Source organism: Ovis canadensis, chromosome 5 (assembly GCF_042477335.2).
Source record: "Ovis canadensis isolate MfBH-ARS-UI-01 breed Bighorn chromosome 5, ARS-UI_OviCan_v2, whole genome shotgun sequence".
NCBI lineage: Eukaryota > Metazoa > Chordata > Mammalia > Artiodactyla > Bovidae > Ovis > Ovis canadensis.
In genome coordinates, this window is record NC_091249.1 from 113118826 (window position 1) to 113138419 (window position 19594).

Genomic DNA, 19594 nt, shown 5'->3' on the forward strand with positions numbered 1-19594 from the left:
TGTATGTTCCTGTTTAAGAACCACAAAAAATATTTTCAAGTCTCTAGAGATAGTTAAGGTTGAGATTACTTTCCATAGTCACAAACATCCCTCACTGGAGTCTCAGTTATACTTGGCAGGGGGAAAATAAGCTGTTATAAGTAATCTCATCTGTTACGGTTTTTGTTAGTCACTAACTTGTGTCCAACTCCGTGACCCCTGGACTGTAACCCACCAGGCTACTCTGTCCATGGGTTTTCCCAGGCAAGAATACCAGAGTGGGTTGCCATCTCTTCTGCTGGGAATCTTCCTGACCCAGAGATTTAACCTGAGTCTCCCGAATTGGCAGGCAGATTCTTGACCACAGAGCCACCAGGGAAGAGACAAATGTCATTTGCTAGCCCAGTATTTCCTGAAAGCTTTCAGATTAGCCTCATCAGTGATGTTCCAAAGCACATGAAGATATGACGTGTACAACACATGAGTCCTGCAAGGACTGTCTCCTGAGCACTTTGTAGGCTGAGAATGCACAGCACATATCCAGGCTACTCTCTGTTCTACGGCAAGGATCATTTAGGTCCTTCCAGACCAGAGCCTAAGGGCTTAACCATTCCCTGTGTCATTCTCTTATTTCAACCTCCGCTAGGTTGTTATGTGACTTAGAACCATCTCTGATCCTTCCTTCTTAACCTAACCTTTTATAGCACTTCTAAGTCATAGAAGCTTCCTTTCATTCTTCATTCTTTGAACTTAAGCTTACTGCCTGTGTCACAAAAGTTAGCAACTCATCACTTCATTTCAGTCACTCAGTCATGTCTGACTCTTTGGGAACCCATGGACTGCATCACGCCAGGCTTCCCTGTCCATCACCAACTCCTGGAGATTGCTCAAACTCATGTCCATTGAGTCAGTGATGCCATCCCACCATCTCATCCTCTGTCATCGCCTTCTCTTCCTGCCTTCAATCTTTCCCAACATCAGGGTCTTTTCCAATGAGTCAGCTCTTCCCATCAGATGGCCAAAGTATTGGCCAAAGATGCAGGTTCAGCGTCAGTCCTTCCAATGAATATTCAGGACTGACTTCCTTTAGGACTGACTGGTTGGATCTCCTTGCAGTCCAAAGGACTCTCAAGAGTCTTCTCCAACACCACAGTTCAACAGAATTAATTCTTCTGCGCTTAGCTTTCTTTATGGTCCAAATCTCACATCTATACATGACTATTGGAAAAACCATGGCTTGGACTAGATGGACTTCTGTCAGCAAAGTAATGTCTCTGCTTTTTAATATGCTGTCTAGGTTAGTCATAGCATTTCTTCCAAGGAGCAAATGTCTTTTAATTTCATGGCTGCAGTCACCATCATCTGCAGTGATTTTGGAGTCAAATAAAATAAAGCCGATTACTGTTTCCCCATCTATTTGCCCTGAAGTGATGGAATCAGAAGCCATGATCTTTGTTTTTTGAATGTTGAATTTTAAGCCAATTTTCACTCTCCTCTTTACTTTCATCGAGAGGCTCTTCAGTTACTCTTTGCTATATGCCATAAGGACGGTGTCATCTGCATATCTGAGATTATTGATATCTCTCTCAACAACCTTGATTCTAGCTTGTGCTTCTTCCAGTCTGGCATTTCACATGATGTACTCTGCGTAAAAGTTAAATAAGTAGGGTGACAGTATACAGCCTTGACCTACTGCTTTCCCAATTTGGAAGCAGTCCCTTGTTCCATGTCCAGTTCTAACTGTTGCTTCTTGACCTGCATACAGATTTGTCAGGAAGCAAGTGGTCTAGTATTCCCCTCTCTTGAAGAATTTTCCACAGTTTGTTGTGATCCACATAGTCAAAGGCTTTGGCATAGTCAAAAAGCAGAAGTATATATATATATATATATATATATATTTTGAATGCTCTTGCTTTCTCTATGATCCAACTGATTTGGTAATCTAATCTCTGGTTCTGCTGTCTTTTCTAAATCCAGCTTGAACATCTGGAAGTTCTTGGTTGAAGTACTGTTGAAGCCTCACTTGGAAAATTTTAAGCATTACTTTGCTAGTGTGTAAGATGAGTACAATTGTGCAGTAGTTTGAACATTCTTTGGCATTGCCTTCCTGTAGGAGTGGAATGAAAACTGATCTTTTCTAGTCCTGTAGCCACTGCTGAGTTTTCCAAATTTGCTGGCATATTGAGTGCTGCACTTCCATAGCATCATCTTTAGGATCTGAAATAGCTCAACTGGAATTCCATCACCTCCTCTAGCTTTGTTTGTAGTGATGCTTCCTAAGGCCCACTTGACTTCAGACTCTGGGATATCTGGCTCTAAGTGAGTGAGCACACCATTGTGATTATCTGGGTCATGAAGATCTTCTTTGCACAGTTCTTCTGTGTATTCTTCCCACCTCTTCTTGATCTTCTGCTTCTTTCTGTCCTTTATTGTGCCCATCTTTGCATGAAATGTTCCCTTGGTCTCTAATTTTCTTGAAGAGATCTCTAGTCTTTCCCATTCTGTTGTTTTCCTCTATTTTTTGCATTGATCACCAAGGAAGGATTTCTTATCTCTCTTTGCTATTCTTTGGAACTCTGCATTCAGATGGATATAGCTTTCATTTTCTCCTTTGCCTTTAGCTTCTCTTCTTTTCTCAGCTATTTGTAAGGCCTCCTCACACAACCATTTTGCTTTTTTGTATTTCTTTTCCTTGGTGATAGTCTTGACCACTGCCTCCTGTAACATTTCATGAACCTCTGTCCTTAGTTCTTCAAGCACTCTGTCTATCAGATCTAATCCTTTGAATCTGTTTGCCACTTCCACTGTATAATTGCAAGGAATTTGATTTAGGTCATACCTGAATGGTCTAGTGGTTTTCCCTATGTTCTTCAATTAAGTTTGAAGTTGGCAATAAGGAGTTCATGATCAGAGTCACTGTCAGTTCGAGGTCTTGTTTTTGCTGACCCTTTAGAGCTTGTCTATCTTTGGCTGCAAAGAATATAATCAATCTTATTCCAGTGTTGACCATCTTGTGATGTCCATGTGTAGAGTGGTCTTTTGTGTTGATGGAAGAGAGTGTTTGCTATGAACAGTGCGTTCCCTTGGAAAAACTCTGTTAACCTTTGCCTTGCTTCATTTTTTAATCTAAGGCCAGACTTGCCTATTACTTCAGGTATCTCTGGACTTCCTAATTTTTCATTCTAGTCTTCTGTGATGAAAATGACATCTAGTAGTTAGCACTCATAAGTACTATTAATTTTGTATTCTTATTGTTTTCAAGTTGTTGCTATTCTTGGGGGTGGAGCTCATAACTTTGGTTGTACTGTATTCATCTATCCCAAGCTCAGTGCTGGTCTTAAACTCAACAAAGGCTTGTTCATTAATGGTAGTACAGTGATTGAAGACATAGTGGCTTCATTTAGTAATACCTAAATGGAGCAAGGCTCAAACCCTCTTTAAAACATTCAATTTGAGTCATTTAATTAAATAAATTATCTCCTGACCTTCCTGCGAACCTTGTATCAAATATCTATTTTTGACAATAGTGACAGACGGGGTTGTGGGAAAAATGGCTTTGTGCTCAGTTGTTCTGGGAAATGTTTATCATTTTTATATAATAAAATTCACTTTTCAGTGAACAACAGACATTTAAAAGAAAACATCTGCCAAAAGATTGTTTACACAAAACTGTTTTTTTCCCCAAGAGAAGCTAATGTTCAGTTGGAAACTCACATGTCTCACTTGGTCCCCATAGGCAACATTTCACCTAAATATATTTACTTGCTTCTTCCAAATGGATAAGCTGAGCTCACAGTCTTTGCAGAAAGCATAATATTTTAGGTGGATATTTCTCTTTCTGCTCCTATGCTGGTATTTTACATTACAAAGAGGAGAATGTGTCCCAAACATTTTTTTAAAAAGTATTCTTAGTATTTGTAGAACTATGTTGCTCCCACTTTATTTAAATGACTGCTGCCAAAAGCATTGTAGATACATGGGCTTCAATAGTAAAGGTAAGAAACAACAATACTAAATTGACTTTATAACATGCTGATTTGGATAGCCTGTGTATTATACATTCTCCTAGCAACTTCTATCTCTAACTCTGTTCCATTCATAAAATGTGGACTAATTATTTTTTCTGCATGTTTAATTAGTCAATGAATATTTTCTTTTCTAAGCTCCATGAAGGCATGATCCACATTTGTTTTGTACATCTGTATCCTCAGGGCTTAGTACTTGCAAATAATAGGTGCTACGTTTATATTTATTCAAAAATTAGTGAACAAATAATAAAAAAAGAGGCACAGTATATTTCCTTGGAACTCAAAAATTAGGATCCCTTCAGTTCAGTTCAGTTCAGTTCAGTCACTCAGTTGTGTCTGACTCTTTAAGAACTTCTAATTCCAATTGAGACAGACTATCATATATTAAATTTACTCTCCAATAAAAAAAGCTACAAAATATGGACAACATATAGTTAGCAGTTCTTTGTACTGGTTGGACAGCATGCAATGCAAGGAATTTCATTCTCTCTTGCTGTCTTTTTAAAGAGGTTTACCAAACTGTAAGCCAGGAAAATAGAGCCCAATCAAGAAACAGCAGAAGAAAGAAATTTCTGTATGGGTTGGCAAAGCTACTGGGATTTAGGGTTAGAATTCTGAGAGGGGAAAGATACAGAGAAGAACACCAAAAACCAAAAATCTGGATAAAAGCTCACCTTGGCTGCTGGGTCAACTTCAACACTTCACATACATCAAGCACATCTCTGGAAGGCATAGCATAGAAAAGTGCTGAGTGGCTGAAAACAGCAGTGTCTCAGAGTGTTGAGGAGATGCAGAAGTTCCAACTCAAAGTAGAGAAAGCTTTGTGGACACAACTGGCTTTCATATGAGACTCCAGGGAGGCCCTACCCTACACAAGGGGGAATTCCTTCAAGATAAGAGCCACACTTGAGAAATAAAAACAAAGCTCATCCAGACCCACTACAACAAAACCTACAACCAAAGCTATAACAGAGTTAGGATGAACCACCAGTAATTTTACTGCATGAACAGATTTTTGATATTCCTAAGTGTTGATACGATCTTTTTGAATCCCAGTACCTGGTTATCTTTAAGGGGCAAAATATAAAGTTGTGAAACATGAAAACAAGCAGTAAAGCAGTTTATAAAAGGTAAAAAAGAGAAGAGGGGAAGACCCTGAAATGGTCTATATTTAGAATTATAGATAAAGCCTCAAAATGACAATGAGTGATACACTGACGACCAAAGAATTCAAAGGAGAACCTAATTCTGTCATAAAAAATGGACACTTCAGAGCTGCAAAATGCAATTAAGAACTCAATGGATAGGTTCACTGGTAACCGAGGTGGAGCAGCAAGCATCACTGGTAATTTCCAAGACAGGCAAGTAGAAGATATGCAAACTCTTCAGTTCAAAGAGGTGGTAAACAAAGTATGGAAAAGGGCAGATTGGAAGAGAAATACATGACTTTGTCAAAAGATATAATATATATGTTTAAAAACCAAACATGTAGAGAAACTATACAAATTATGCGAGTATCTTTACTCAAAATAGTGCTAAGCTAGAAAACATATGAGTTTATCAACATACAACGTGTGTAAACAAAATGTACTAATTCCTAAGATGAAATATTACTCTGCTATAAGAATGTGGGCTGCAGTGCACTAAACATTCTTATAGATCTCAAAAATACTACTGTCAACAAAAGAAGCTATACTCAAACAAGTATGTACTTTATAATTTGATTAATAAAAATAAAAACCAATGCAGGTTTATCTGTGGTTACAGAAGTCAAAGTAGTCCTTACTTCTGAAGAAGTGCTGAATGAGAAAGGGCTCTAGGGAACAATCTAAGAAAATGTAAGACAACATTAGTTTTGACCTGGAGTGTGTTTTCTTGTAATCTTATTGTACTTTGTTTTTAAAATGCTATGGATAAGTAATTTAAAATAACTACAAATATCTATGGATAAATAGGTAAACAAAAAATTTTAATATATTTTATAGATATTAATGGCTATTTATTCCCTAAGAATATTACATTGTTGGGGACATTTTGCAGGGACAGTATGTAGAGTAACTTTACTTGGGAAGCAAAACCAAGAAGTTCCAGTTCCAGCCTCACTGGTGAAAACACAAACACAAAGGCAATCCCTGGGTTTTGTCTTTCAGGAATACTGTCCTCTAGTGAGGAGGGCAAACACTGTGTAGAGAAACACACACGTGAGACAGGGATAAGCAGGGAGATAGGAGATGCAGGACAATTACAGTGAATTAAAGTAGGTTGTTTTTGAGGGATCTCTGAGGGTGTAAGATATGAGATTAAAAAACTGAACAAACCCAGCCTTGAACAGTCACATGACACTTTGTGAACAGAACATGCAGATACACGGACCCCTCTTCTCTAAAACAGCTACACTGCTGGGTTGTCATGGCGTTACCCACGTTTTTACTAGAAGACATCTTGCCCCTATTTCCTCAACTGTTGCTTCTTCCTCATTTACTCATTCATTTATTTTTTCTTTCAAAAGTTAGAGTTTCAAAAAACTAAAAACTGAAAAATTACAGGGTAGTACAAGGTTTCAGGCAAAGGCCTGGAATCTCCAGTTCTAACACATCTCCAAGTTGAATCTTATAGAGGATTTCCATACCGTACACTGAGAAAACAGCCATTCCTTTTTTTTTTTTTTTTTTTTGTAATAATACATGCAATGATTAGATTGTCAACTTTTTTCTTTTCTGTTTTCGCTTACAAGACAACTAAAATTTAGACCATGTTATTGCAAAATTCAGATTGAAACTAAAGAAAGTATCCCTATAGCTCAAATGGTAAAGAATCTGCCTGCAACGCAGGAGACCAGGGTTCAATCCCTGGGTTGAGAAGATCCTCTGGAGAAAGGAATGGCAATCCACTCTACTTCCCACAGAGAAGCCTGGAGGGCTACAGTTTCTGGGGTCACGAAAAGTTGGACACGACGGAGTGACTAACACACACAGGGTAAACCACAAGGCCATTCAGGTATGACCAAAATCAAAGCTGTTATGACTGTACAGTGAAAGTGACAAATAGATTCAAAGGATTACATCTGATAGAGTGCTAAAAAACTGTGGACAGAGGTTTGGAACATTATACAGGAGTCAGTGATAAAACCATCCCCAACAGGAAAAAAGAAAGGCAAAATGGTTGCCTGAGGAAGCCTTACAAATAACTGAGAGAAAAAAAGAGAAGCAAAAGGCAAAGGAGAAAAGAAAAGATATACACCTCTGAATGCAAGTTTCTAGAGAACAAGAGAAGAGATAAAAAGCCTTCATAAGTGAACAATGCAAAGAAATAGAGGAAAACAATATGATAGGAAAGACTAGATATCTCTTCAAGAAAATTAGAGATACCAAGGAATATTTCTTGCAAAGATGGGCATGATAAAAAACAGAAATGATATGGACCTACAGAAGTAGAAGATATTAAGAAGAGATGGTAAGAATACACAGAACTGTACAAAAAAGATCTTAATGACCTAGATAACCACGATGGTGTGATCACTCTAGACATCCTGGAGTGTGAAGTCAAGTGGGCTTTAGGAAGCATTACTACGAACAAAGCTAGTGGAAGGGATGGAGTTCCAGCTGAGATATTTCAAATCTTAAAAGATGATGCTGTGATAGTGTTGCACTCAATAGGCCAGAAAATTTGGAAAACTGAGAAGTGCCCACAGGACTGGAAAATTGTCCCTTTTCATTCCAGTGCCAGAGAAGGTCAATGCCAAAGAATGTTCAAACAACCCCATAATTGCACTCATCTCACATGTTAACAAGGTAAAGCTCAAAATCTTTCAAGCTAAGCTTAAAAAGTAAATAAACCAAGAACTTCCAGATGTTCAGACTAGATTTAGAAAAAGCAGAAGAACCAGAGTTCAGATCACCAACATCTGCCGGATCAAAGAAAAAACACAAGGGAATTCCAGAAACAAAACAAAACAGAACAAAACAAAACATTGACTATGTTAAAGTCTTTGTGTAGATCCCAACAAACTTCAGAAAATTTTTAAAGAGATGGGAATAGCAGACCACCTTATCTGCCTCCTGAGAAACCTGTATGCAGATCAAGAAGCAACAGTTAGAACTTGACATGGAACAATGAACTGGTTCCAAATTGGGAAATGAGTACATCAAGGCTGTATATTGTCAACCTGTTTATTTAACGTATATTCAGAGTACATCACGCAAAATGCCAGACTGGACAAAGCAAAAGCTGGAGTCAAGATTGCTGGGAGAAATATCAATAACCTCAGATATGCAGATGACTCCACCCCTATGGCAGAAAACAAAAAGGAACTGTAGAGCCTCTTGATGAAGGTGAAGGAGGAAAGTGAAAAAGCTGGCTTAAAACTCAATATCCAAAAAACTAAGATCATGGCATCCAGTTCCTTCAGTTCAGTTCAGTAGCTCAGTCTTGTCAGACTCTTTGTGACCCCATGAATCGCAGCACTCCAGGCCTCCATGTTCATCACCAACTCCCAAAGTCTACCCAAACCCATGTCTATTGAGTTGGTGATGCCATCCAACCATCTCATCCTCTGTTGTTCCTTTCTCCTCCTGCCTTCAATCTTTCCCAGTATCAGGGTCTTTTTGAATGTGTCAGCTCTTCTCATCAGGTGGCCAAAGTATTGGAGTTTCAGTTCCAATGAACACCCAGGACTGATCTCCTTTAGGATGGACTGGTTGAATCTCCTTGCAGTCCAAGGGACTCTCAAGAGTCTTCTCCAACACCACAGGTCAAAAGCATCAATTCTTCTGTGCTCAGCTTTCTTCACAGTCCAACTCTCACATCCATACATGACCACTGGAAAACCCATAGCCTTGACTAGATGGATTTTTGTTGACAAAGTAATGTTTCTGCCTTTTAATATGCTGTCTAGGTTGGTCATAACTTTTCTTCCAAGGAGCAAGTGTTTTTTAATTTCATGGCTTCACTTCACTAATCCAGTTCCTTCACTTCATGGCAAATATGAGGGGGAAAAAATGGAAACATTGGCAGACTTTATTTACTAGGGCTCCAAAATCACCACAGATGGTGACTGCAGCCATGAAATTAAAAAAACTCTTGCTCCATGGAAGAAAAGCTATGACAAACCTAGACAATGTATGGAAAGCAGAGATATGGCTTTGCTGACAAATGTCCCTAAAGTCTAAGCTGTGGTTTTTCCAGTAGTCATGTACAGATGTGAGAATTGGACCATAAAGACGGCTGATCACTGAAGAATTGATGTTTTTTAACTGTTGTGTTGGAGAAGACTCTTAAGAGTCCCTTGAACTGTGAGATAATCAAATAAGTCGATCCTAATGGAAAAAACCCTGAATATCCATTGGAAGGATCAATGCTGAAACTGACGCTCCAATACTTAGGCCACCTGATGGGAAGAGGTACTCATTGGAAAGACTGAGGGTAGGAAGAGAAGATTGTGACAGAGGATGAGATGGCTGGAAGGCATCCTCAACTCAACGGACATAAGTTTGAGCAAACTCTGAGAGATAGTGAAGGACAGGATAACCTGGTGTGTTGTAGTCCTTGGCATTGCAAAGAGTCAGACACAATTAAGCAACTGAACAACAACAAAAATTAGAGGTGTTCCTATAGAAAATCTTTTTTTTTTTTCCTCTCTTTCTCTCTATTCTATTCTTTGGTCACACCACGCAGCATGTGGGATATCAGTTCCTGACCAGAAATTGAACCTGTGTGCCCCCTGCTGTGGAAACATGGAGTGTTAGCCACTGGAAAGTCAAGAGAAGTACCAAGAATCAGTGTTAACTCTAATATTTTTATTTCATTAGAGTAACTCTCGGGGTCATAACCTTTGTTACAGTATCATAGACATGTCACTGTCCTTCCTGTGTTTTTAGTGTGTTTTTCATGCAAACACTTGAAATGCTTTGAGCTGCCAAAACACATCTATATAAATGTGCTTGTCCCAAGTCACATGGGTAATTTTGACTGACTTCCTTCTTTTATTTCCCCTCTCCAGATGCTATTCTTCAGAATTTTACATTTTCAAATGTAGAATACGTGTCCAGACATATGGATACACTTTCATGACTAATATGGCCAAGGTATCCTTCACATTATTTCCATAATCTTAGGAAAATCATATCATATTAGAATTGAGTAAGACTTTAGAAATTGTTTTGTCCAAGTCACATATTTGAAAAAAAAAGAAAAAAGAACTGAAAATATGAGTTTAAGAAAGTTTCAAAAACACAGCAAGTTAATGATAAAACTGAGTCGAGTCATGTCTTCTGACTCATTACATATGTGTGAAAGTCGCTCAGTCCTGTCTGACTCTTTGTGACCCCACGAACTATACAGAGCATGGAATTTTCCAAACCAGACTACTGGAGTAGGTAGCCTTTCCCTTCTCCAGTGGGTCTTCCTGACCCAGGAATCAAATCAGGATCTCCTGCATTGCAGGCAAATTCTTTACCAACTGAGCTATCAGGGAAGCCCAATTCATTACATAGAGGTCTCTAAACCCAATCATACTTACCAAGAATGACCTCTGTTTTACACACAATCAAGTACTTCCTACTGTTGCTACTTTATTTTTTTTTTAATCTGCACCTGTTGTGCTTAACCTAGATTATAAATTCTTTAATGACAAATGCTCCAATTCAAATTTCCTTTCCAATTCCCATTAGACACTACTAGCATAGACACTCACTATACATAGAAGTGATTCTAAAGGTAGTAGGGTCATTTCTTATTTTTCCACTGGTGCAGTGTATAACCATGTTCATAAAAGAAAAATTCATGTATTTAGAAAGAATAGAGGGAAAATGGCCCAGGGAAAAGCAGCCAGAACAAGCCAAGTGGGTCACCATGGTAACACCAGTTTGAAAATGTCATTCTCCCTACGTTTCTGACATTTCTGTATGTTCAGGATGCAGGGCTCCATCTAGTGGACTTATTTAAATTCCTGTCAGACCACACCTTTTCAAACTCAATTCCCAAATAAGAGAGTATATTTTTTTTCTTTTTTAAGGCATACATTTGCATTTGTAGGATACAGTTAGAGTTTGGTCTGGAAGATACATGATTAGACATTTTGTCAATTACTGAATTACTGTTTCTAGATGCTAAAAAAACTCATATGGAAAGAGGCATATGAAACTTTATAGTCTGTAAAATAATATATAATTCTAAGTTTATAACATATGGAGAGTTTTGTTCACACAAAGGATTTATTATGGGAATTTTACTCCAAAATCATTTATTTTCTTCTTTTTGAAAAGAGAAAAATAGGCCTTATTTGTCTCTGTTGAAATCTAGGTGTATCAAAATATGAACATATAGTCCAATACCAAAAGGAGAAAAGTTTTAACTTTAAAAATACATTCTCTGTTCCTCACAGGGGAAAAAATTCATCTTTATTGGGGTATTAAACCAGCCACCCATGTGTATAGAGAAAATTTAAGTATTAAAAAGCCAATTTGTGATTTCCAGATATATACTAAGTAAAACTATGAGCCTGCGGAGATAATTTATATTCCTTTTGTCCCTATATTAGCAACCAATTAATAATTAAATATATCACATATTTGCATAAAGTACAAAAGATCTTAATGACCCAGATAATCACAATGGTGTGATTGCTAACCTAGAGTCAGACATCCTAGAATGTGAGGTCAAGTGGGCCTGAGGAAGCATCGCTACAAACAAAGCTAGTGGAGGTGATGGAATTCCAGTTGAGCTATTTCAAATCCTAAAAGATGATGCTGTGAAAGTGCTGCACTTAATATGCCAGTGAATTTGGAAAACTCAGCAGTGGCCACAGGACTGGAAAAGATCAGTTTTCATTCCAATCCCAAAGGAAGGCAATGCCAAAGAATGTTCAAACTACCTCCTAATTGCACTCATTTCACATGCTACCAAAGTAATGGTCAAAATTCTTCAAGCCAGTCCGCAACAGTACCTGAATCGAGAATTTAGAGAATTTAGAAAAGGCTGAGGAACCAGAGACCAAATTGGCAACATCCGTTTGATCACGAGAAAAGCAAGAGTGTTCTAGAAAAACATCTACTTCTGCTTCATTGACTACACTAAAACCCTTGACAATGTGGATCACAACAAACTGTGGAAAATTCTTCAAGAGATGGAAATAACAGACCACTTTACCTGCCTCCTGTGAAACCTGTATGCAGTTCAAGAAGCAACAGTTAGAACCAGACATGGAACAAAGGACTGGTTCCAAATTGGGAAAGGAATACCTCAGGCTGTATATTGTCACCCTGCTTATTTAACTTATATGCAGAGTACATCATGCAAAGTGCCAGACTGGTTGAAGCGCGAGCTGGAATCAAGATTGCTGGGAGAAATATAAATAACCTAAGATATGCAGATGACACCACCCTTATGGCAGAAACTGAAGAGGAACTAAAGAGCTTCTTGATGAAGATGAAAGAGGAGAGTGAAAAAGCGGGCTTAAAACTCGACATTCAAAAAAAACAGAGATCATGGCATCCGATCTCATCACTTCATGGCAAATAGATGGAGAAGCAATGGAAACAGTGGTAGACTTTATTTTCTTGGGCTCCAAAATCACTGCAGATGGTGACTGCAGCCATGAAATTAAAAGACACTTGCTCCTTAGAAGAAAAGTTATGACCAACCTAGACAGCATATTAAAAAGCAGAGACTTTGCTGACAAAGGTCCGTCTAGTCAAAGCTATGGTTTTTCCGGTAGTCATGTATGAATGTGAGAGTTGGACCATAAAGAAGGCTGAACACTGAAGAATTGATGTTTTTGAATCTGTGGTGTTTGAGGAGACTCTTGAGAGTCCCTTGGACTGCAAGGAGATGGAACCAGTCCATCCTAAAGGAAGTCAGTCCTGAATATTCATTGGAAGGACTGATGCTGAAACTGAAAATCCGGTTCTTTGGTCACCTGATTTGAAGAGCCAACTCGTTGGAAAAGACCCTGATGCTGGGAAAGATTGAAGGCGGGAGGAGAAGGGGACGACAGAGGATGAGATGGTTTGATGGTGTCCCCCACTCGATTGACATGAGTTTGGGCAAGCTCCAGGAATTGGTGATGGACAGGGAAACCTGGCATGCTGCAGTCCTTGGGTTGCAAAGAGTCATACAGACCTGAGCAACTGAACATGAACTATTTCATAGCCCTAGTTTCAATAATCTCAAACTATTTTTAAGAAATAGTTTTAGTGTGTTCAAGTCTGTGCAATAACTGGAATTTTCATAGTATCTATTGCATGCTATAACATATCATTTAAATAGCTCTCACCTTTCTGTTTACTAATATCTAGAAACCCATGCTGTAAAAATACCAAACGAATAGCACATAAATTATTTGCAAACTTCATTTATTAAAAACTTTCAAATTTAAGATAAGGTGATGGGTTTTGTGAATCATGTCTCTCTCAGTATTTTCTGTCTGGACCAGACATCCTATGTCCCGTGGCCATCCTGTGGCCAAGATAGCTCTCATCTCTGCCTCACATCTTAGCTCAAATGCAAAGCCTTCATCAAATCTTATGCTACCTCATATGCCTGACCCTCAGTGGTCCTAAATTTTGACAGAAAATTGTAGTTATCTGGATAGTGGGAAAATTTCCCCTACCTCTGTTCTCCCTCAGAGACTTTTATTCACTTGGTCTAGGATGAAGTAGATAGTACATTCAAAAGCAGAGACATTACTTTGCCGACTAAGGTCCACCTAGTCAAGCTATGGTTTATCCAGTGGTCATGTATGGATGTGAGAGTTGGACTGTGAAGAAGGCAGAGCGCCATAGAATTGATGCTTTTGAAGTGTGGTGTTGGAGAAGACTTTTGAGAATCCCTTGGACTGCAAGTAGATCCAACCAGTCCATTCTGAAGGAGATCAGCCCGGGGATTTCTTTGGAAAGAATGATGCTAAAGCTGCAACTCCAGTACTTTGGCCACCTCATGCGAAGAGCTGACTCATTGGAAAAGACTCTGATGCTGGGAGGGATTGGGGGCAGGAGGAGAAGGGGATGACTGAGGATGAGATGGCTGGATGGCATCATGGACTCGATGGACGTGAGTCTGAGTGAACTCCAGGAGATGGTGATGGACAGGGAGGCCTGGCGTGCTGCGATTCATGGGGTCGCAAAGAGTCGGACACGACTGAGCGACTGAACTGAACTGAGCTGAGGATGAAAACGTGGTGTGGGGAATATTAGAGCTTCATAGGTTAGTCTAATGTGAGCTCCACATTATCCCCCCTCCTTTATATTGACATAATCTGTCATCAACTTCAATATATCCTTCTTCATGGAAGAAGTTCTTAGGTGAACTTTTCTTGCCACAGCATTTAACATAACAATGATATAATACTAAGCATTGAAAACAAGAGTATTTATGAGATCATGCTGACCACAGCAACTGGTGAATAACGATTCACCACTGTCAGAGACAGAGTGTTATTAGGGAAATGTGATGAGAATATATAAGGTCTGATATTTGGAGAGGTAGGAATGAATTGAGTCAAGAGTATTGCTTAGAGCTAAAGAGGAAGAAGGAATTCCTAGAATATTTGTTGTACTGGCAAAAACAAAAAAAAATGTGTTTGTTTTTTGTATTTATTTTTCCAGCTTTATTGAAATGTAATTGATGTACAATATTGTTTAAGACTACCACGTTCTGATTTTATATATGTGTATCCTGCAAACTGATTACCTGGATAAGGTTGTTTAACACATTCATCCCCTCACATACTTACAATTGTGTGTGTGTGTACAGTGAGAACTCTCCCCCACCCCCCCCCCACCCCCGCCCATAGAGGAATTTTTTTTCTTTTTTTACTTTACAATATTGTATTGCTTTTGCCATACATCAATATGAATCCCCCATGGGTGTACATGTGTTCCCAATCCTGAACCCCTCTCCCACCTCCCTCCCTGTACCATCCCTCTAGGTCATCCCAGTGCACCAGCCCCAAGCATCCTGTATCCTGCATCGAACCTGGACTGGTGATTCATTTCTTATATGATATTATACACGTTTCAATGCCATTCTCCCAAATCATCCCACCCTCTCCCTCTCCCACAGAGTCCAGAAGACTGTTCTATACATCTGCGTCTCTTTTGCTGTCTCACATACAGGGTTATCATTACCATCTTTCTAAATTCCATATATATGTATTAGTATACTGTATTGGTATTTTTCTTTTCTTTCTGTATAATCGGCTCCAGTTTCATCCACCTCATTAGAACTGATTCAAATGTATTCTTTTTAATGGCTGAGTAATACTTCATTGTGTATATGTACCACAGCTTTCTTATCCATTCATCTGCTGACGGACATCTAGGTTGTTTCCATGTCCTGGCTATTATAAACAGTGCTGCGATGAACATTGGGGTACACGTGTCTCTTTCAGTTCTAGTTTCCTCGGTGTATATGCCCAGCAATTTCCTCGGTGTGTATGACCCATGATTGCTGGGTCATAAGGCAGTTTTATTTCCAGGTTTTTAAGATATTTCCACACTGTTCTCCAAAGTGGCTGTACTAGTTTGCATTCCCACCAACAGTGTAAGAGGGTTCCCTTTTCTCCACACCCTCTCCAGCATTTATTGCTTGTAGACTTTTGGATCACAGCCATTCTGACTGGCATGAAATGGTACCTCATTGTGGTTTTGATTTGCATTTCTCTGATAATGAGTGATGTTGAGCATCTTTTCATGGGTTTGTTAGCCATCTGTATGTCTTCTTTGGAGAAATGTCTATTTAGTTCTTTGGCCCATTTTTTGATTGGGTCGTTTATTTTTCTGGAATTGAGCTGCAGGAGTTGCTTGTATATTTTTGAGATTAGTTGTTTGTCAGTTGCTTAATTTGCTATTATTTTCTCTCATGCTGAAGGCTGTATTTTCACCTTGCTTATAGTTTCTTTTGTTGTGCAAAAGCTTTTAATTTTAATTAGGTCCCATTTGTTTATATTTGCTTTTATTTCCAGTATTCTGGGAGGTGGGTCATAGAGGATCCTGCTGTGACATATGTCGAAGAGTGTTTTGCCTATGTTCTCCACTAAAAGTTTTATAGTTTCTGGTCTATGTTTAGATTATTAATCCATTTTGAGTTTATTTTTGTGTATGCTATTAGAAAGTGTTCTAGTTTTATTCTTTAACAAGTGGTTGACCAGTTTTCCCAGCACTACTTGTTAAAGAGATTGTCTTTTCTCCATTGTATATTCTTGCTTCCTTTGATGAAGATAAGGTTTCCATAGGTGCGTGGATTTATCTCTCAGCTTTCTATTTTGTTCCATTGACCTATATTTCTGTATTTGTGCCAGTACCATACTGTCTTGATAGAACATTTGTTGTACTGGAAAAAACAAACAAACAAATGTTTTAGTAGTAAAAGGTAAAGTAACAGAAAAAAAAAATGGTGACTGCAGCCATGAAATTAAAAGATGCTTACTCCTCGGAAGAAAAGTTATGAGCAACCTAGATAGCATGTTGAAAAGCAGAGACATTACCTTGCCAACAAAGGTCCGTCTAGTCAAGGCTATGGTTTTTCCAGTGGTCATGTATGGATGTGAGAGTTGGACTGTGAAGAAAGCTGAGGGCCAAAGAATTGATGGTTTTGAACTGTGGTGCTGGAGAAGACTCTTGAGAGTCCCTTGGACTGCAAGGAGATCCAACCAGTCCATTCTAAAGGAGATCAGCCCTGGGATTTCTTTGAAGGGAATGATGTTAACGCTGAAACTCCAGTACTTTGGCCACCTCATGTGAAGAGTTGACTCATTGGAAAAGACTCTGATCCTGGGAGGGATTGGAAGCAGGAGGAATGGGGATGACAGAGGGTGAGATGGCTGAATGGCATCACCGACTTGACGGATGTGAGTTTGAGTGAACTCTGGGAGTTGGTGATGGACAGGGAGGCCTGGCGTACTGTGATTCATGGGGTCGCAAAGAGTTGGACACGACTGAGCAACTGAACTGAACTGAACAGGAAAAGAATTGCCAAATAATGGCATAATGACTCTCCCTACCTTGTGCTGGTTCGTGTTGGGGTGTGTGGTACCTGGTTGTGTGCCATCCCACTTGATTGTCATTCACCAGACTTACTGCGAAGAAAGTAAAATGGATCAGCAACTTGGAACTATTAACATAATCTCCCCCCAACTCCAGCAGTCTGGAGACAAAACCAAAGGAACAAAGGACTCTGAATGTTCATAGCACTTTATTATGAAGAACAAGAAAATGAAATCTGGTGCTGTGTCTTATAGTTGAGATATCTGATCGCTTGACATTTACACAGGGCATGGCTTAGTAATAAAACCGTTAGCGTCACTGCTCCCAAGAGTAGAGACAGTTTTAAAGTTTTGTTTGAGAGTTTTCTAAGTGTAATTAAACCCCAGCCACTTTTAATAACTCATGAAGTTCAAGTCTTGCTAAGAGCTAAGTAAAGTAAACATATAAGGATCTGCTTTTATATTCGTGTTAATGTAAGCCCACCCTCTACCCACCTCCTACACTAAAAGGAGAATCATTAAACTCGAACACAGAGTGGTTGCAGAATAATTACTAGATGTATCTTGATCACTGAGAAGAGCAGCCAGAGCTGTCCAAGTCCTATCTTTCTGAAATTACTAAATCTAATGATTTTTTTTTAAAGAGATGAGTCATCTTTACAAAATGAAAAATTAGTAAGAACATTGATTTTAAGACCAAGAGACCCAGAAAATCAGTCCCACAATTAAAATTAAAAAATACTTGAAGATAGGTTTTTTTCTTTTTATATATTTAAGACAAGGACTGGGGGTAGATATTAGTGATGGAGTGAACTGATATGCTAGAAGTTCTAAAATTTTCAAGGAGCAATTTCAGAACTTTTTTTTCCATATATCATTCTCTCTTTTAATTTACAGAACCAAATTCAGTTGAGAACTAATGTAATAGATAGCAATTTTATGTAGACAACATTTCCTGGGAGAAAGGACTAAAGTAAAACAAATCTACTTCATCTATTAGCCAGTCAACCATGGCAATATTGATGTGTGTTTCTTTATTAAAAAAACACTATGAAATGGAGAATCAGTTCAGTTCAGTTCAGTCACTCAGTCGTGTCCGACTCTTTGCGACCCCATGAATCGCAGCACGCCAGGCCTCCCTGTCCATCAACAACTCCCGGAGTTCACCTAGACCCACGTCCATCGGGTCTGTGATGCCATCCAGCCATCTCATCCTCTGTCATCCCCTTCTCCTCCTGCCCCCAATCCCTCCCAGCATCAGAGTCTTTTCCAATGAGTCAACTCTTCACATGAGGTGACCAAAGTACTGGAGTTTCAGCTTTAGCAGCATTCCCTCCAAAGAAATCCCAGGGCTGATCTCCTTTAGAATGGACTAGTTGGATCTCCTTGCAGTCCAAGGGACTCTCAAGAGTCTTCTCCAATAGCACAGTTCTAAAGCATCAATTCTTCAGTGCTCAGCTTTCTTCACAGTCCAACTCTCACATCCATACATGACCACTGGAAAAACTGTAGCCTTGACTAAACGGACCTTTGTTAGCAACGTAATGTCTCTGCTTTTGAATATGCTATCTAGGTTGGTCATAACTTTCCTTCCAAGGAGTAAGCGGCTTTTAATTTCATGGCTGTAGTCACCATCTGCAGTGATTTTGGAGCCCCCCAAAATAAAGAATATGGAAAATATGGAAATAGAGAATAGTTAGTGTCTTTTAGGCTGGTTAAAGTTTTTATAAAATGTTATGATTGAATAATTATAAATCTCAGGGAGGGTAAGTACTATTGTCTTATTGCTTATAATATATAGAATCTACAGATCAGTGCAATCCCTATCAAACTACCAATGGCATTTCTCACAGAACTAGAATAAAAAAATTTACAACTTCTATGAAACACAAAAGACACTAAATAGCTAAAGCAGTTTTAAGAAGGAAGAATGGAGCTGGAGTAACAAACCTTCCTGACTCCAGCACATAATACAAAACTATAATAATCAAGACATTCTGGTACTGGAATAAAAACATAAATGTAGATTAATAAAATAAGCTAGAAAGCCCAGAGATAAATCCATGTACCTATAGACACCTTATATTTGATAAAGGGGGCAAGAATATGCAATGAATTAAAGACAACCTCTTCAATAAGTGGTACTGGGAAAACTGGACAGATACATGTAAGCATGAAATTAAAACACTTCTAACACCGTACACAAAAGTAAACTCAAAATGGGTTAAAGACCTAAGTTTAAGGCCAGAAGTTATAAAACTGTTAGAGGAAAGCATAGGCATAACACTCTTTGACGTAAATCACAGCAATATCCTCTTTGACCGACCTCCTAAACTAATGGGGAAAAAGAGCAAAATTAAACAAGTGGGACCTAATTAAACTTAAAAACTTTTGCATAGCAAAGAAAACTATGAACAAGATAAAAAGACAACCCTCAGAATGGGAGAAAATAATTGCAAATGATACAACTGAGTAAGAATTAATCTCAAAAATATACAAGTAGCTCATTCAGCTCAATGTCAGAAAAATAAACAACCCAATGAAAAATGAGCAAGGGCCTAAACAGACATTTCTCCAAAGAAAATATACAGATAGCCAACAAAAATCC